This window comes from Hemiscyllium ocellatum, chromosome 3 (assembly GCF_020745735.1).
Source record: "Hemiscyllium ocellatum isolate sHemOce1 chromosome 3, sHemOce1.pat.X.cur, whole genome shotgun sequence".
Classification (NCBI taxonomy): domain Eukaryota; kingdom Metazoa; phylum Chordata; class Chondrichthyes; order Orectolobiformes; family Hemiscylliidae; genus Hemiscyllium; species Hemiscyllium ocellatum.
In genome coordinates this window covers 82,483,870-82,500,696 of record NC_083403.1, presented here as the reverse complement: position 1 = coordinate 82,500,696, position 16,827 = coordinate 82,483,870, and the positions used below count along the sequence as shown (strand labels likewise).

General features: G+C 39.3%; 1 protein-coding gene across 6 annotated transcripts in view; it reads right to left on the bottom strand.

Annotated features, from left to right (window-relative positions):
- itsn2b (intersectin 2b) overlaps positions 1-14,780 on the bottom strand; it is a 199,066-nt gene extending 184,286 nt beyond the window's left edge. For all 6 annotated transcript variants that reach the window (XM_060851287.1, XM_060851286.1, XM_060851284.1 and 3 more), the window contains exon 1: positions 14,683-14,780. The gene's annotated coding sequence lies outside the window, so the exon portion shown is untranslated. The remainder of the gene's footprint in view (positions 1-14,682) is intronic.
- Between the last annotated feature and the right edge of the window lie 2,047 nt (positions 14,781-16,827).

The following is a 16,827-nucleotide window of genomic DNA, read 5'->3' as shown; positions in this document are numbered from 1 at the left end:
CTGAGTTTCTCCAGCATTCTTTATGCTTAAATTGATCTCCCTTGGTTTCTTCAAAGGCACTAAGAATCAACCATGTCAGGGGGGAAATATATTCCTATGTTGTCCAGAATAGGCAGGATGATAAGTTCCCTTTCCTAAAGGGCAACCAGTTAGTTTTTACAACCACATGGTAGGTGTCAGTATTTCTACTAATAGCAGAATATTTTCATAAAATGATAAAATGAAATCAAGTTCATAAACTAATATAGTGGGATTCATACTCTTAAGGTTATTAATCCAGTACAAGAATCACAAATTCAGTCAGTAGGTGAAGGTTAACTTCTGGATAGATTAAACTTCCAAGTTTAACTCCGCTGGTGACTGTACTGCTTGAAATGGTAATGATCCAAGCAGGTTATAAAAGTTCTAGGTTTAGTCACTATACTGTCTTGACAAAGCTGATACAAAGCTGAGGAAAGTTAGGAGGATAAAAAAAGGAACACGAGACAGCTTTGGCAGATCGGGTAAAGGAGAATCCAAAGAAATTCTACAGGGATATAAGGACAAAAGAGTAACAAGGAAGAGAATAGGGTCCCTGAAAGATCAATGAGTGCGTGGAACCACAGGAGATAGGCAAATCCTAAACAAATCTCTCTCATCAGTATTTACTGTGGAGAGAGACATGGAAGCTAGGGAACTTGGGGAAAGAAATAGTGATGTCTTGAAAACAGTCCACATTACAGAAGAGATGGTGCTGGAGGTCTTAAAATGCAAAAAGATAGATTAATCCCCCAGGACCTGATCGTGTAACCCAAGGCATTGTGGGAAGCTCAGGAAGAAATTGCAGGGCCCTAGCAGAGACATTTGTGTTATCAACAGCCACGGGTCATGTGACAGAGGATTTTAAGGTGGCTAATGTTGTGCTATTATTTAAGAAAGGCTGCAAGGAAAAGCCAGAGAACTACAGATGGTAAGCCTAACATCAATAAGTTAAAGCTGTTGGAGGGGATTCTGAGCGACAGGTTGCACAAGCATTTGGAAAGGCAATGACAGAGGAGGATGTGCTGGATGTCTTGAAATGTATAAAAGTCGATAAATCCCCAGGACCTGATCGGGGTATCTTAGAACTCTGTGGGAAGCTAGGGAAGTGATTGCGGGGACTCATACTGAGATATTTGTATCATCAATAGTCACAGGTGAGGTGCCAGAAGACTGGAGGTTGGCTAACATGGTGCCACTGTTTAAGAAAGGTGGAAAGGTCAAGCCAGGTAATTATAGACCAGTGAGCCTGACGGTGGCGGTGGGCAAGTTGTTGGAGGGAATCTTGAGGGACATGTATTTGGAAAGGCACGGACTGATTAGGAATAGTCAAAATGGCTTTGTGTGGGAAATCATGTCTGACAAACTTGACTGAGTTTTTTGAAGAAATAACAAAAAAGATTGATGAGGGCAGAGCAGTAGATGTGATCTATACGGACTTCAGTAAGGCGTTCGACAAGGTTCCCCATGGAAGACTGGAGAGCAAGGTTAGATTTCTTGGAATACAGGGAGAACTAGCCATTTGGAACTGGCTCAAAGGTAGAAGACAGAGTTTGGTGGTGGAGGGTTGTTTTTCAGACTGGAGGACTGTGACCAGTGGAGTGCCACAAGGATCGGTGCTGGGTCCACAACTTTTCATCATTTATATAAATGATTTGGATGGGAGCAGAAGAGGTATAGTTAGTAAGTTTGCAGATGACACCAAAAATGGAGGTGTAGTGGACAGCAAAGCTTACCACAGAATACAATGGGATCTTGATCAGATGGGCCAGTTGAGAAGTGGCAGATGGAGATTAATTCAGATAAATGCAAGGTGCTGCATTTTGGGAAAGCAAATCTTAGCAGGATGTATACACTTAATGGTAAGGTCCCAAGGAGTGTTGCTGAACAAAGAGATCTTGGAGTGCAGGTTCATAGCTCCTTGAAAGTGGAGTCGCAGGTAGATAGAGTAGTGAAGAAGACATTTGGTATGCTTTCCTTTACTGGTCAGAGTAATGAGTATAGAAGTTGGGAGGTCATGTTGTGGCTGTACAGGACATTGGTTAGGCCACTGTTGGAATTTTACATGCAATTCTGATCTCCTTCCTATTGGAAAGATTTTGTGAAGCTTGAAAGGGTTCAGAAAAGATATATAAGGATGTTGCCAGGGTCGGAGGATTTGAGCTACAGGGAGAGGCTGAACAGGCTGGGGCTGTTTTCCCTGCAGCATCGGAGGCTGAGGGGTCACCTTATAGAGATTTATAAAATCATGAGGGGGCATGGTTAGGATAAATAAACAAAATAATTTTCCTGGGGTAGGGGGAGTCCAGAACTAGAGGGCATAGGTTTAGGGTGAGAGGGGAAAGATATAAAAGAGACCTAAGGGGCAACTTTTCACACAGAGGGTAGTACGTGTATGGAATGAGCTGCCAGAAGAAGTGGTGGAGGCTAGTACAATTGCAACATTTAAAAGACATCTGGATGGGTATATGAATAGAGGGATATGGGCTGGGTACTGGCAGGTGGAACTAGATTGGGTTGGGATATCTGGTCAGCATGGACAGGTTGGGCCGAAGGGTCTGTTTGCGTGCTGTACATCTCTGTATACTCATTAGGGATAATCAGCTTGTCTTTCTGAAAAGAAAATCAGGTCTCATAAAATTGGAGATTTTTAAAGAGTTGACCAAGACAACAAGTGAAGGCAGACCAGTGGAGGTTATCTACAAAGACTTTAGTAAGACCTTTTACAAGGTACCACATGGTAGACTGGTTAGTAAGGTTAGATCTCATGGGATCCAGGGAGAAATAGCCAAATTGGCTACAAAATTGGCTTGACAGTAGGAGTCAGAGAATTGTTCCTCAGACTGGAGGCCTGTGACCAGTGGATTGCTGCAAGGATCAGTTCTGAGTCCACTGTTGTTATTAATTTACATAAAGCAATTTAATTGAGAATGTAGGAGGCATCACTAATAAGTTTGTAGATGATATCAAAACTGGTGGTATAATCGACAGTGAAGATAGTTATCTAAGAGTAGAATGGCATCTTGGATTTATTGAGCCAGTAGGCTGAGGAATGACAGATGGAATTTAATGCAGATAAGTGCAAGACAAACCAGGGCAGGACATACAGTTAATGGTAGGGCCCTGAAGACAGCTGTCCATTAGAGAGATCTGGGGTGCAGTTACACAGTTCTTCGGTGTCTATGGCAGACAGGGTGAAGGCATTTGGCATGCTTGCTTTCATCAATCAAAGCACTGAGTACAGGAGTTAGGATGTCATGTCTTTTCTGTACAAAACATTGGTAAGGCCATGTTTAAAGTACTGCATGTAATTCTTGTTGCCCATCAATCCTATAGGAAGGATGTTATTAAACTTGATAGGTGTACAAAAATGATTCAAGGATATTACCAAGACTGGAAGGCTTCCCTGGAGCATAGGAGGCTAAACAGTGATCCTATAGAGGCTTTATAAAATCATGAGACACTGATAAGCTGAATGGCCAACATCTTTTCCCCGAGATCGGGGAGTTCAAAACTAGAGGGCATAAGATTAAGTGAGAGAGCAAAGATTTAAAAAGGACCTGAGGGGCAATCTTTTCACATGGAGCATAGTGCATATATGGAATGAGGATGTGGTACAGGCAGTAAAGATATTTGGTCAGGTACATGGGTAGGAAAGGTTTAGAGGGATATAGACAAAACTGCAGGTAAAGGGGATTAGTTTAGTTTAGGAAACCTGGTCAGCGTGGATGACTTGAGCCAAAAGTTCTGTTTCTGCTGTATGACTCTGAATCTCAATGATGTTTTCCTCACATGAACTTTGGAAGTCACTTTACAGTTTGACAACAGTGAAGTCATTTCCAGAAAGTCTGCAGATTTCTCTGTTCGTCAATCTGCACGTGGATATTGAGTCTTCCAACAAAGACAGAACCAGGGACAGAACCAGGCTCTGACTCTGGGCAGAAGCATGAAAAAAAATGACCATTTGAACAAGGAGGGCTGCTAGCAATCAAGTTACTGACTGCACATCAGTAGGAGTTGCCATCTTAAGAAGTGAAGTAGGTATACAATATTCTGAACCCTGCTGGCATTCTACATCTTATTTTTCTATCACATGTACAAGTTTTAACCCAATCTTGCTCTGATCTTTCAAACCTTATAATGTTATACTTCATAACACAATTTTTTCATAAGACAAAAACCAAAAGGCTAAAACCTGAGAAGTTCTGCAGTGGACTAACACAAGTAAAATATTTTATTAGTGTCCAGTCAACTTAACGATAACTACAAAAGTGGCAGGCAGATTCAAAAATTGTTTCTGGTTCAGAGTGGGAGAGTTTTTGATGACTTCCTATTTCTAAACCTCCTAAATTTTCATTCTTCAGTCAAAGAATCAATCCAAGTAGAACGAAGATTCCTACAGTACTTCAACATTGCTTTAAGGATCATTCTAATGAGTGCGCACACAGTTCTTATGGAATGTTTTCTAGACAGTAACATGTCATTTCCAAAGAGTACAATAACAAAACTCCAAACACGCAAATCCAGTTCTGACAATAGCACCCACTTATAATGATAAGCCAACATATATTGCTTATGGTTCAGGTTCACTATTTATCTTTTCATCCTACATGTTTTGCATTAGATTATCCAAGATGTATAAATTTGGCAACTAGAAATTGTTAATAGTCACATTAGTCATTCCACCATGCTGTTGTGAAGCCCAAAATGGTCTGGTTCACAAATGTCAAAGCAACAAGGTTATAAAGTCTGATGTTTCAGAGATAAATGTTTATAGGAAAAATTATACCATTTGTTTAGATAACGCAGTACCTGATTCTGCTTTCCCTGCTTTGAAGCTGAAAGTAATTGAACAGTAGTCATGAAACTTTCAAAGTACTTCTTCCTCTCAGTAGGCAGAATTGCTAATTAGGAGTGACTAAAACCTGAGGAAAAGCTATATACAGATGCAAAAATAAGTATACATTAGAAGCCCACAGCATCCCAGGAATTATGCTAAATTAAATATGTGCTAATTTTAACTTTGTTCAGTAGGAAGCAAAAGCTCGCTACAGTCATTGCATGCTTGCATTCTTTGGCTTAATTTGCCAAACAAGTTTGTTTTGCCTGATGCATTTTTATGCTGGGTGGAGTTTTTTTTTCCAGAATGTTGGTTCAGACTGCAGCAACAAACACATTGCATTATAGTTGTAAATCAGCAAATCTTTGACTGCTGTTTCTAATGTGCTTATATACAATACTACAATATGAATTAACATTCAGGAGCCAGTTTTATTGCTCATCATAAAATTTAACAAATCAATTTTAACCAAAAATAATAAAATAAAAATGGCTACAGTGTGTAGTCTACTGCTTATTTCAATAGATTTGACTCAAATCACAAACATACATACAGCTGATGCACAGTAGCAAAATTATGGCTGAACCATCATGATTAAATGCTGCACTCTCCCCACAGCCATGAGACAACCTGTGAGATTTAACATTGGTGAAACAAGGACGAGTATTCTGTGAGCAGACTCTATAGTCATTTGCCAACATTACAATTTAAAAGATACTGCCAATAACAAATTATGGGATGTGTTATCTTCCTCCAAAATTATGAAATCCAAGGTTGGTGTCATCTAAGCATTACGTTGTTATTGACTTAACTTTTCATCTGATGGCATCCTGAACTCAGGCAACTGGAACAACAAAAACATCAATAACAAAACTTAACTCCATTGTCAAAATATTTAATGAAAATTTACTTCGTTGTTCATAGGGAGACAGAAATAGGAGCGGTTTCAACAGCCCATGTCAGCTAAGATCGCAAAGATTTTCTAACAGGATTAATTCAGATGAGCAAAAATCAATCAGTAACATTCTCACTTCAGTAATGCTTCTCTCTGTCCCTTCTGACTGGTTAATAGCATACTTACCTACAACATGCACTTACATATAGTAAAACATCTTAAGGTGCTTCACAGAATCATTCTTATTGGGATCAAGAACATAAGTAACTTTCTCTGTATAACAAGATAATTATGGTTTTATTTAGAAACCTAGTTCTTTGAAAACTATTACTTAAAATCAATAAAAATATCCAGTAATTTCATGTCCCATCTATAAAGACGCACCTTGCGGCTTTCAGGGCCACAAAGAGATCCCAAGAGAATGTTAGTTAAATCCTGTCCCATTTAATGTCTGGTTCCTAACTAATCACTTATCTATGGGATTGGCTGCCTCTAATTTCGTGCACCCTTATTTTCATTCGGATAGGAACAGAGGTAGGGCGTTTGGCCCTCAAGTCTGCTTAGCCTTTAACGGGATCATGGCAGGTCAAACATTCTTCACTTTCCCAACCTTTCTCCATGACACTCTATTCCCATATTGATCAAGAATCCATCTACCTCAGCCTTAAATATGCACATGGACTCAGCCCCAGAGTTCTTAAGACTCAACTCTACAAGAACAAATTCCTTCTCATCTCAGTCTTAAATCGACAACCTTAATTCTTAGACTAATGCCCTATGTTGTTAACAGACTGTTAAGCAGACCTTTGTCCAAAGCCTCTGGAAGTCTATGCAAATAGCATCTGCAGATATTCTATTAGGAGAGCTCTTGTGGTTTCATGGTAATGTCCCTACTTCTGAGCTTGGAGATCTAGATCAAGTCTCACCTACTCCAGACGTGTATCATAACATCTCTAAACAGGTCAATCAGGATTTTTCTAGACATTCCATACAATGTTAGTTCTCTTTTCAAACAAAATCAACAGGTTTTGTTTACCAATTCACACTGACCCTCTCTGGTGAGTTCATATCTTTCCAAATGCTCAGGCAGTGTATCCTAATAACAAGCTGCAGTAATTTTCACTAAATTGATGAAAAACCAGCGGGTTTGTTATTTTCTCATTCACACCAGTAATTTGCTATAATCAGAATAATGAGGCTTTCAATTGCACAATTATGATGGTGTAAACTGGATAGCAACTTCTGGCACCCACACTCGTGATTAAACGCAGAATCACAAAAGCCGCTGTCAGATACACCCTACTCAACAGGGTGTGGTCACTGTTAAACTTGACATTGAACTGTCAGGAATGGCATGAATTTGAGGGAATGATGGCGCTGTGATAATGTCACCGAACAATAATCGCAAAGGCCCAAGCTCATTCTCTGAGGACACCGGTTCAAATGCCACAACAGCTGCTGGAATTTGAATTCATTGAAACAAATCTGGAATTGAAAGTTTGTCTCAGTAATGCTGTCCATAAAGCTATCACTTTTGTAAATGCCCACATGGTTCATCCACGTCCTCAATGGAGAGAAACCTGATATCCTTAGTTGGTCTGGCCTACATATGATTCCAGACCCACAACAATGTGGTTGACTCTGTTTGGACAGTTCAGGATGTGGTGTCCACATCTCATGAACAAATAAAACTTGCACTAAAGATGGATGATGTATTACTAAAGTTCAATCTTGAATACAAGTAGAGTTAAACAACCTCTTTGACTCTGAAAATAAATAACTTTACAAGTGTGGAGTATTGGTCTTTCAGAAGAATATTAGGACTGAATTTTTTCTTACTTCTTCCAAATGTCCTGTCCCACCTCTTTTCCAACCTTCATTTAACTTTCTCTGTATGACTTGAATATGTATTTCCAGCTTTATACTTCTTGGTTTGGACTCTATACACCTATGTAAAGACATGTAATCTGACTGTCTAAAGAGCTTGCTGTTCCTTGCTGTGTCCACAGACACCATAGATTACATGTGCAAAGTGTTGCATTGGAACAGACACATAATAACTGAAATTCTCCACTTCGAAGTCAGTCTAATTTTTGTGTGCTGCTGTCAGCCAAGTGAATACAAGGTACGTTCTTTCACTGCTGACCACAGACTCTAAGCAGTTAAATATTTGTCTTTCTTTAACAACATTAATGGTTAATTTTGCCATCACCTTGTTCTTATTCAGACTAATTTCTTCATTAACACATTTTCAATTAGATCAAGTTAACTTTTAGTTCTTCCATGTGATTTATTCATAGGTTTGCATGTATTTCTACTTTATTCTCAAACTCTATTGTGAAGACTAATACCCAATAGCTATTTACTATTTTAGAAAGAGAGAGAACAATCTAGTTATGATGGTAGGGCTAATTCAAAATGGCAGACTTGTTTTACTTGTCTTCAGAAACTATTTTCACTCCTCTCCATTTTCTGGATTTACCAATGCACCTACTTATTTTGTGAATCCTGTCCTTTGGTTCTCAAACTGTTCAACAGCAAGGATCACCCCAGATGAGTTGAATCCTCTTCACACTGCACTCATGCACTCTTGGGGTGACTGGGCATCAAACTAGGAAATTTCAGATTTTACCCTTTCTTACCCAAAGAAGGAAAAACCTGAGAAGCAGAATGGCATTTGTTGGAACTCCACCTAAAAATTATTCTAAATAAAAATGAGTATTGCTGCACAATCCCAGCATCAAACCTGGAATGTTTCTAGTCTACTTGCATCAGTACAATCAAAGGAATACCACTATTTAATCTAAACAATGCTTCTATTCTTCTGTCAGGTATGGGGAAATCTAGTTGGGAAGGGGACGCAAGTGTAAATATTATAACCAAGTTGCTGCCTGGATACAGCACTGTTGTTCTTAGAAATTCAATGAAAAACTCAACATGAAACTTTGGTAAATCTGCATTTGCACTCCAGCTGTTTGCTGTTTCTCAGTGAAGGTGGAAAACATGGCTTCACTTATAACCAAACAGTTTCATAATTTTTAAAGATGAAAGAAGATGTGTTTTCCTGAAGCATAGAAATAAAAAACAAAATGGAAACATAATTAGAGAATTGCACTTCTGCTTTTCATTTTTTAAAAAAATGCTCACCACATTGCACCAGTCCTGTACAGTCAGCACTGGAGCACTTGGCAGCAATTCAATCTGCCAACAATACTCTATGTACAATACTGTGGCTCTTATTTTCAGATTAGAAAATTAACCAAGAGAAACAATAAACCATAACAAAAACAAGAAAGAAATCAAACTGAACAAACGCAAAAAGAAAACTGCAATTTTTGTTCAAACTTATCCATTTGTCTCAGGTGTCCTGCTTTTATTCAGAAACATATCAGTAGACAAATATAATGTATACTGCCTACATTAATGCTTTTCAAGCTTTGCTGTACATACTCCCAGTAATTCCTGTCCAACTGCAAACGATGTCTATACAGAAAAAAATGTTTTATTACAAATATATACAAAACTCAGAAAACAATATTAAAAAGCAAAGCACATAAATCTGATACAGCAATGATAGGATCTGTTCACAAGACCTCTATTTTGAACACGTGTGGCCTAAAATAATGCACACAATCATGGCAAGCCATACATAACAGATATAAAACAAAAAAAAAGTCTAACACTAATGCATTTTGCTTCTCCCTGTCATCAATACTTTAAAATTAGTGAAGCTCTCATTTCTTGGGATAAAATATTCTACTGCTTCATGTATTTGAAACCTAGGAAGCTCAACCATTATTAGTGCGCCACTTGCTCCAGATCACAACCACTGTGTACATATCAATGTGACTGCATGCTCAGAAAACAAGAGCCATAGTTGCCATACCAATATTCCATTGGTGCAGTTAGGCACATAACTGGTGAACAACTATTGTATCTGATGGATTGAAACTTGAACTTTTGCAATGTTACTGTAAAGCAACATTTCTATCAGGTCAGTTTGTTTAGAGTCCATTACATTGCCTACTATTCACAGATGACATGAAGATCTATCAAATCATTCACCAAACTAAGAGCTGATAAACTTCATTGTTTAAAGATGACATGCACCTGTGCAAACATATGTGAGCATATTCCTCATATTCACACCACACAAGTAAAGCATCAAGACACATAATTTGCAGCCATATGATAGAGTAAGCTCCTAATTAATTTCTGCATTCAAAGTCACAGGAACTTGTTGCAAATTCCAATGTAGTTACATCAAATACAAGAGAGATAATTTAAGAGCATCTCCTTACTACAAAAATACACTGTTCTTAGTAACAGTTGTACAAAAATCACCTATGGCATGAATTTCTTCATTATTGCAATAAATACAAAACTGCGACAAATCAAGTCAAGAATAAGATTGCCACTCCTGATTAATGTCCACACTTAAAAGTTTAAAAATATCCATTTACTCTGTGGTATTAGACAAAAGTGTAATTAATGATTTTGCAATAAAACTGCAAATCATTGACAAAGGTTTGACTGCTGCCATTAGTTTTAGACTACGCAAATTGGACTATAGGCTGTCTTCACTTTCCAATTTTGATTATTCTCTCCCTCACAACATAAATCAATTATTCATAGCAATTGTACCTCAGAGGTGCTTAGTAACTGCTATACGTACATGGAAGTAGTCCTGAAGGTATGGTGTGGGTTGGGAAGAAAGTGACCTAGACAGCTTTTTGTTAATGTTCTTTGTCAAGGCGCAGAAGCATTACACAACACAAGCCTATTGTTATGCTGTTACAGGATAGATGTGCATAATACCAGTTGCCCCTTTGGGCAACAAGTTCATACTGTCTTAAATAAACACATCCATCAATTAGAGGATAATACACTGTAACATATCTGAAGTCAATTGCAGTATTCTCTTTTGCAGGTAACATTTCCTCAAAATCAGCAAGAAATTATTACTTTTTCTTTTATAATTTCTAAAATGTATAACAGAAATTTGCATGTGTGACACCTGAGCTGTGATACAAGTTTCTCTAAGCATACATATTTAATAACAGATCTCCTGTGGCGATACTCATTGGTAACCCAAGTCATTTTTCACTCCAATGTTTGATTTTTTTTTATAGACACGGCTCTCGATTTGCAAATTGAAAATATTCCATCTACTTAGAAACCAACAAAGTAAATCTGATGAACATGAACGAACTTTCACGTGAGTAGCTTACTTTGTTTCTCTTAAGGGTGTATTGCCTGTAATAAAGTATGGAATCTGACACACAATATCTGTTGCATAACATATATGCATTTACTGCAAAACATACTGCCATATATAATCAAGGCAAACATGCTTGTGACACCAAACATACCAATCTGGAACATTGCCTTCTTTGAAAAGTTGTAAAAATGACAACGGAATGAACAGTGAAAGGCACAAAATAGATGTAGTAAACCTCTGGGACGCCCGGACCAACCAACCCAAACACCCCGTGGCTGAACACTTTAACTCCCCCTCCCACTCCACCAAGGATCTGCAGGTCCTTAGACTCCTCCATCGCCAGAACATAACAACACGACGGTTGGAGGAAGAGCGCCTTATCTTCTGCCTGGGAACCCTCCAACCACAAGGGATGAACTCAGATTTCTCCAGTTTCCTCATTTCCCCTCCCCCCACCTTGTCTCAGTCGATTCCCTCGAACTCAGCACCGCCCTCCTAACCTGCAATCTCTTCCTGACCTCTCCGCCCCCACCCCACTCCAGCCTATCACCCTCACCTTGACCTCCTTCCACCTATCACATCTCCATCGCCCCTCCCTACCTTTTATCTTAGCCTGCTGGACACACTTTCCTGATGAAAGGCTTGTGCCCGAAACGTCGAATTTCCTGTTCCTTGAATGCTGCCTGACCTGCTGCGCTTTTCCAGCAACACATTTTCAGCAGTAGTAAACAAATTCTCATGAATATCAAAACACATCTTTCCAAAAGTAACTCTTGTAACGACAATTATGCAAACTCTTTGGTCATAGACGTGCTAATATTTACAATGAAACAACTTTTCTGATAGCTGAGCACCCAACGACTTCAAACTTTCTTTTTGCATGGTAAGTTATTGAAAGTGTAAGGTGATAGTAGCATGGTGAAGCAAGCAGACCACCTAGGATCTAAGCAAACAGGGCAAGCTGATGGGTAACTCATTAATCAATCAAATTGAACAACTGAGAATTTAGCACTAAGGCTGGGAAGGAATTAAATCAAAATAGGGTTCAATGCAAAATCCGGTATAGGAAATTTAGGAGGTAAAAGAAGGATTGAATCGAGAACTAGAAAGGAAACATGAATAAAACAAGTGAATATTATGCATAAATCAGTCAGTGCCATGAGCTTATTATTATGACAGTAAAATTGAATCTGCAAAGATCAACATTCATAAATTAAAACCAACCATATCTTCAAGAACTTACACAGATTATCTCAACTTAATCACTGAATATTCTTTTCCTTACCCTCTACAATTTCAAGACACTGACAAACTGTTCAGTCATATATTGAACAGCCAAATGGTACACATAGCTAAGTACTCTTGGTTGACTCTTTTTGACCAAAGGAAGATTGTGGAAAATTTAGCAGTTTACATTTTTAATGTACACATTCCCATATTCCTGCCAAAATCTAAGTCAAGCAAACAAAGTTACCATAGTCTCACCAGACCATAGGATTATTATTGCAATAAAGGGAAATGACTGGTGGTGGTTTAACCCAAGGGTCATCATGCCTCAGGCAGGGGAAGAAGTCAAGAGCAAAATCATTCATAGTAATCTCAGCTGGTGCAGGAATTAAATCCATTCTGTTGGCATCACTGAGCATTGCAAACATCAATCATTATCCACATGAACTTATATTGCAATTACACTATGTGCTGTTATCATCATTGAAAAAAAATAATACCTTTGAAGTCACTATAAAATGTCAATTTTCAGGTTTTAGACGATATTCAGAAAACAAGTTCAACTTGAGACTTACGGTTTCAGATATGTGAAGGCCCAATTTGATTAATACATTATAAGCTTCATTCAAGACTCAATTAATTTGTATTTTAAAACTCTCCAAATATCCACATCAACAATGCTTGAAAATTTACCAGGATTCCAACCCCATCCCTCCCACAATGATTCCACAGCCATAGACAGCTCCAACTAACCTACTGTCACGACAGTTGCTTACATTGAGTCAATTCTACACCGTCACAACTAACTTCACATAATTTATGAACTATGGTGATCATTCTCTCAGGTCATTATGGTTCATAGGGAAGTATCAGATTTAAAAAGTCACCCAGATTCAGGATTTAAACAGGTTGTTAAGTCATTGAACATGAAATTTCAATTCATGATGTCACAAGACTCCCTCCACTGGGCAGGTACAGTATTGTCTACATCACAAAACTGATTCCACAACCTGATTGTTCACAGAAAAACTACAGCTGCCAGCCTTACTGTAAGCTACTTTAAAACAGAACTAAAGGCTCAGCAAAAACATTTTTTAGCATTTGACACGTTTACATGTTTTCACTTGGGTAAATCCATACAATGTAGGAGGAGAAATTTTACAGTTCACTTGTTTATTTAGTTTTTTTAAAAAATATGACATATATAGTCTGTTACTCCCAAGTTTCTTAAGAATTCTCTATCCTGGATCCTAAATTCCTGCACCATAAACCATGACAAAAGGGTATTTAGCAACAAAAGGTACTTTTCAAACTATATTGTCGAAACTGAGATATTTGACTTCAAATATCAGAAGTTTTCTCCATTGCTTTTCTAACATGGCAAAACTGACAGTTTCACCACATGTGATGAAATGTCATACCATCATATGTGAGCCTACAAAACGAGTGACCCCAGACTATGTGTCAACCTTGCAGACTGATGGATGGAGGGATGGAGAGATGAAGCATCGTAGTCAAGCTGATCCCATCTTTGGGGACACAGGTGTAGTTATTTTTAATCAACCTATTCAGCCATGTTGTGACAAATCTCCAGGGCAGGCAGGACTTGAACCTTCTGTCCCAGAGGTGAGGACACTATCAAATGCCACAATACTCCTTACGGCCACAGATGTAGATATTTTTAATCAACCTTTTCAGAGGTGTTATTATACACTTCTGGAGCACGTGGGACTTGAACCCAGGGATCATAATTAAATTGTCCTGTTCAAGGAAATATGATCCCTGATCACGAAACCTACCAGTCTACATTTTCCTGACAATACTACTCATGAATACTCGTATTTTCTAAAATATCAATTCAAATATATTAAAATTTGAAATATATATATGATGCTGACTGTAACATTTCAACATGGTACTAAGTTTTCACTAATCTGGTAATATAAGGCAATTGACCAGTTTAAGATAGTGACATTGCCAGCCTGGGAAAATGACCAGCCTCACCCCAGATCTGCAGTAAACCTCTGCCAAGTAACCAAGCTGCCAGTGTGAGAATGTCAATACAGAAACAAATCGAAATTATAAACCCAAATATATTCTTACACGGCCCAATTAGCAATCACTTCTTGTTTGTATACAAACCAAGTCCCAGTCCTTGCCTATCCCTGTCCCAGATATAATCCAACGCCAGAATCCACCACACCGAGTGATTTAGTTGGGCCGAGGACGGACACTCACCTGCCGGACGTTGACAATCGGCTCCGCCCCGAGGTACCGAGGCCTGGGGTGTCCGGACAGGCGGCTTCCGACCCCGGCCCTGACGCGGGCTCCCCCTCCGGCCCTGGGCTCTCCCTGCTCCCGGCTCTCCCCCCTCCGGCCCTGGGCTCTCCCTGCTCCCGGCTCTCCCCCCTCCGGCCCTGGGCTCTCCCTGCTCTGGGCTCCCCTCCGGCCCCGGTGCGAACGCTGCCCGGTCTCACTCACCTCTTCCCGCAGGCTGCCGTCCGGCCTCCCCGCTCCCCGGAGACTTGTTGCTGATCCGCAGTCAGAACAATAACATGGCGCTGACAACCAGCGAGACAGGAAGAGAACTCAGCACCGAAACAGGGGGAGGAGATAGAGATAAACAGATAGAGAGAGAGAGACTGGAGGAGGAGATAACGAGAGAGAACTGGAGGGGAGGAGATACAGAGAAACCTCAGGGTAGAGATAGAGAGAAACCTCGAAACAAGATGACTTTCAACACTCCTGGCTGGTGTATCATGCTCTTTTGTTTTAATTCATTAACAAGACGTGGGCACTGCTGGCTATGCCAACATTCATTGTCCATCCCTAATTGCCCAGAGGACAGTTGAGAGTCAACCACATTGCTCTGGCGATGGCTTCCTTCTCTCAAGGACAATAGTGAATCAGATGAGCTATTTTTCCAACAATCGAAAATGGATTTGTGGTCATCATTAGACTCTTAATTCAAGATTGTTATTGAATTCCAATTCCACCCTCTGCCATGGCGGGATACAAACCTAGGTCCCCAGAACATTTACCTGGCTCTCAGGATTGACAGTCAAGCAATAATACCATTAAATTATTGTCTTCCCATCTACAATTCATACACTTGAAGTTATCCAAAAAGTTAATGCCTCTGTCCTGACTTGCAGAGCTTTTAGTTAAGAAAAATGCAGTTGCTGGTCAGCCTACAATGATCCCCAGTTCTGCAAAAGTTTAATTTTAAAATTTGCATCTTGTCTTGAAATCCATCCATAACCTCACTCCTTATCTCTGTAATCTCATCTAAAACACTAAAATATAGGAAGGGAATGTTGTTGAACTTGAGAGGATGCAGAAATGATTTACAAGAATGTTGCTAGGACTGGAGGGTTTGAGCTGTAGGAAGAGGTTGAATAGGCTGGGGCTTTTTTTGCTGAAGTGTCTGACGTTGAGGGGTGACCTTATAAAGATTTATAAAATCATGAAGGGTGTGGATAGGGTAAATAGACAATGTCTTTTTCCCAGGGTAAGGGAGTGCAAAACTAGAGGGCTTAGGTTGAAGGTGAGAGGGGAAAGATTTAAAAGGGACCTAAGTAGGAACTTTATCACACAGAAGATGGTGCGTGTATGGGATGAGCTATCAGAGGAAGTGACAAAGCCTCATACAATTACAACATTTACAGGGCACCCGGATGGTTACATGAATGGGAAGGGTTTGGAGGGATATGGGCCAAAAGCTGGCAAATGGGACTAGATTAGTTGAGTGTATCTGATCAGCATGGACGAATTGAACTGAAAGATATGTTTCCATGTTGTACATCTCTATGACTTTAAATTTCAAGATTAACTCACAGTTAGAGAATAATGCTGAATAAAATTTAAGAGTGTCAAGTAAAGAAGTGTACAAAGTGAGAATTAGCAAGTCAAAGAAAGAACTTGTATCAATGAAAAATACATTTTGTCACAAACTGTGTTAGCATTGAGTAAACACGTTTTGAAAAAGGATAAAAAAGTACAGAGACTAAGGCAGCATGTATTGAGATTAAGGCACACCAGAAGAAGGCAGCACTGTGAAAGGGAGGACACCAGCCATTAGCAACATTATAAAGACAGTGTGAAAAATTACAGAAGTTCAAGGAGTGGAGTGTCAGAAGCAAAGCAAAACAGAATAGCAGCACAGACATTATTAGGTCGGGTGCATCTATACATCTGGCAAGACTCCAACATTAATACACTTTGCAGCAGTAATTTCATGCAACTTATTACTTATGTCAGCTAATCTCTTCTGGCCTTCTCATTATACATGTAGAAACAGATGCCTGAAGTTAAGCTTATTACAAAGGAATGGTGTACTCCCCCTCTCCCCACCTGAAAAGAACAATCCATTCTCATGGGAAAAGTGGGGATTCACTAATAATACAACACAATGAAATCAATCACGGGGAATTTAAAAAAACTGACCTATTTCCCAAATTAACAGTTCAAAACATGCAAAGATACATTGATACTGAGCAATAGCACAGTTCACTTGTACATTGTAAACTGCAGGCAATACTTATTTTACTGCCCACTTGGAAAAGCTTAAACATGATTTAAGATTAGAGTGGTGCTGGAAAAGCACAGCAGGTCAGGCAACATTTG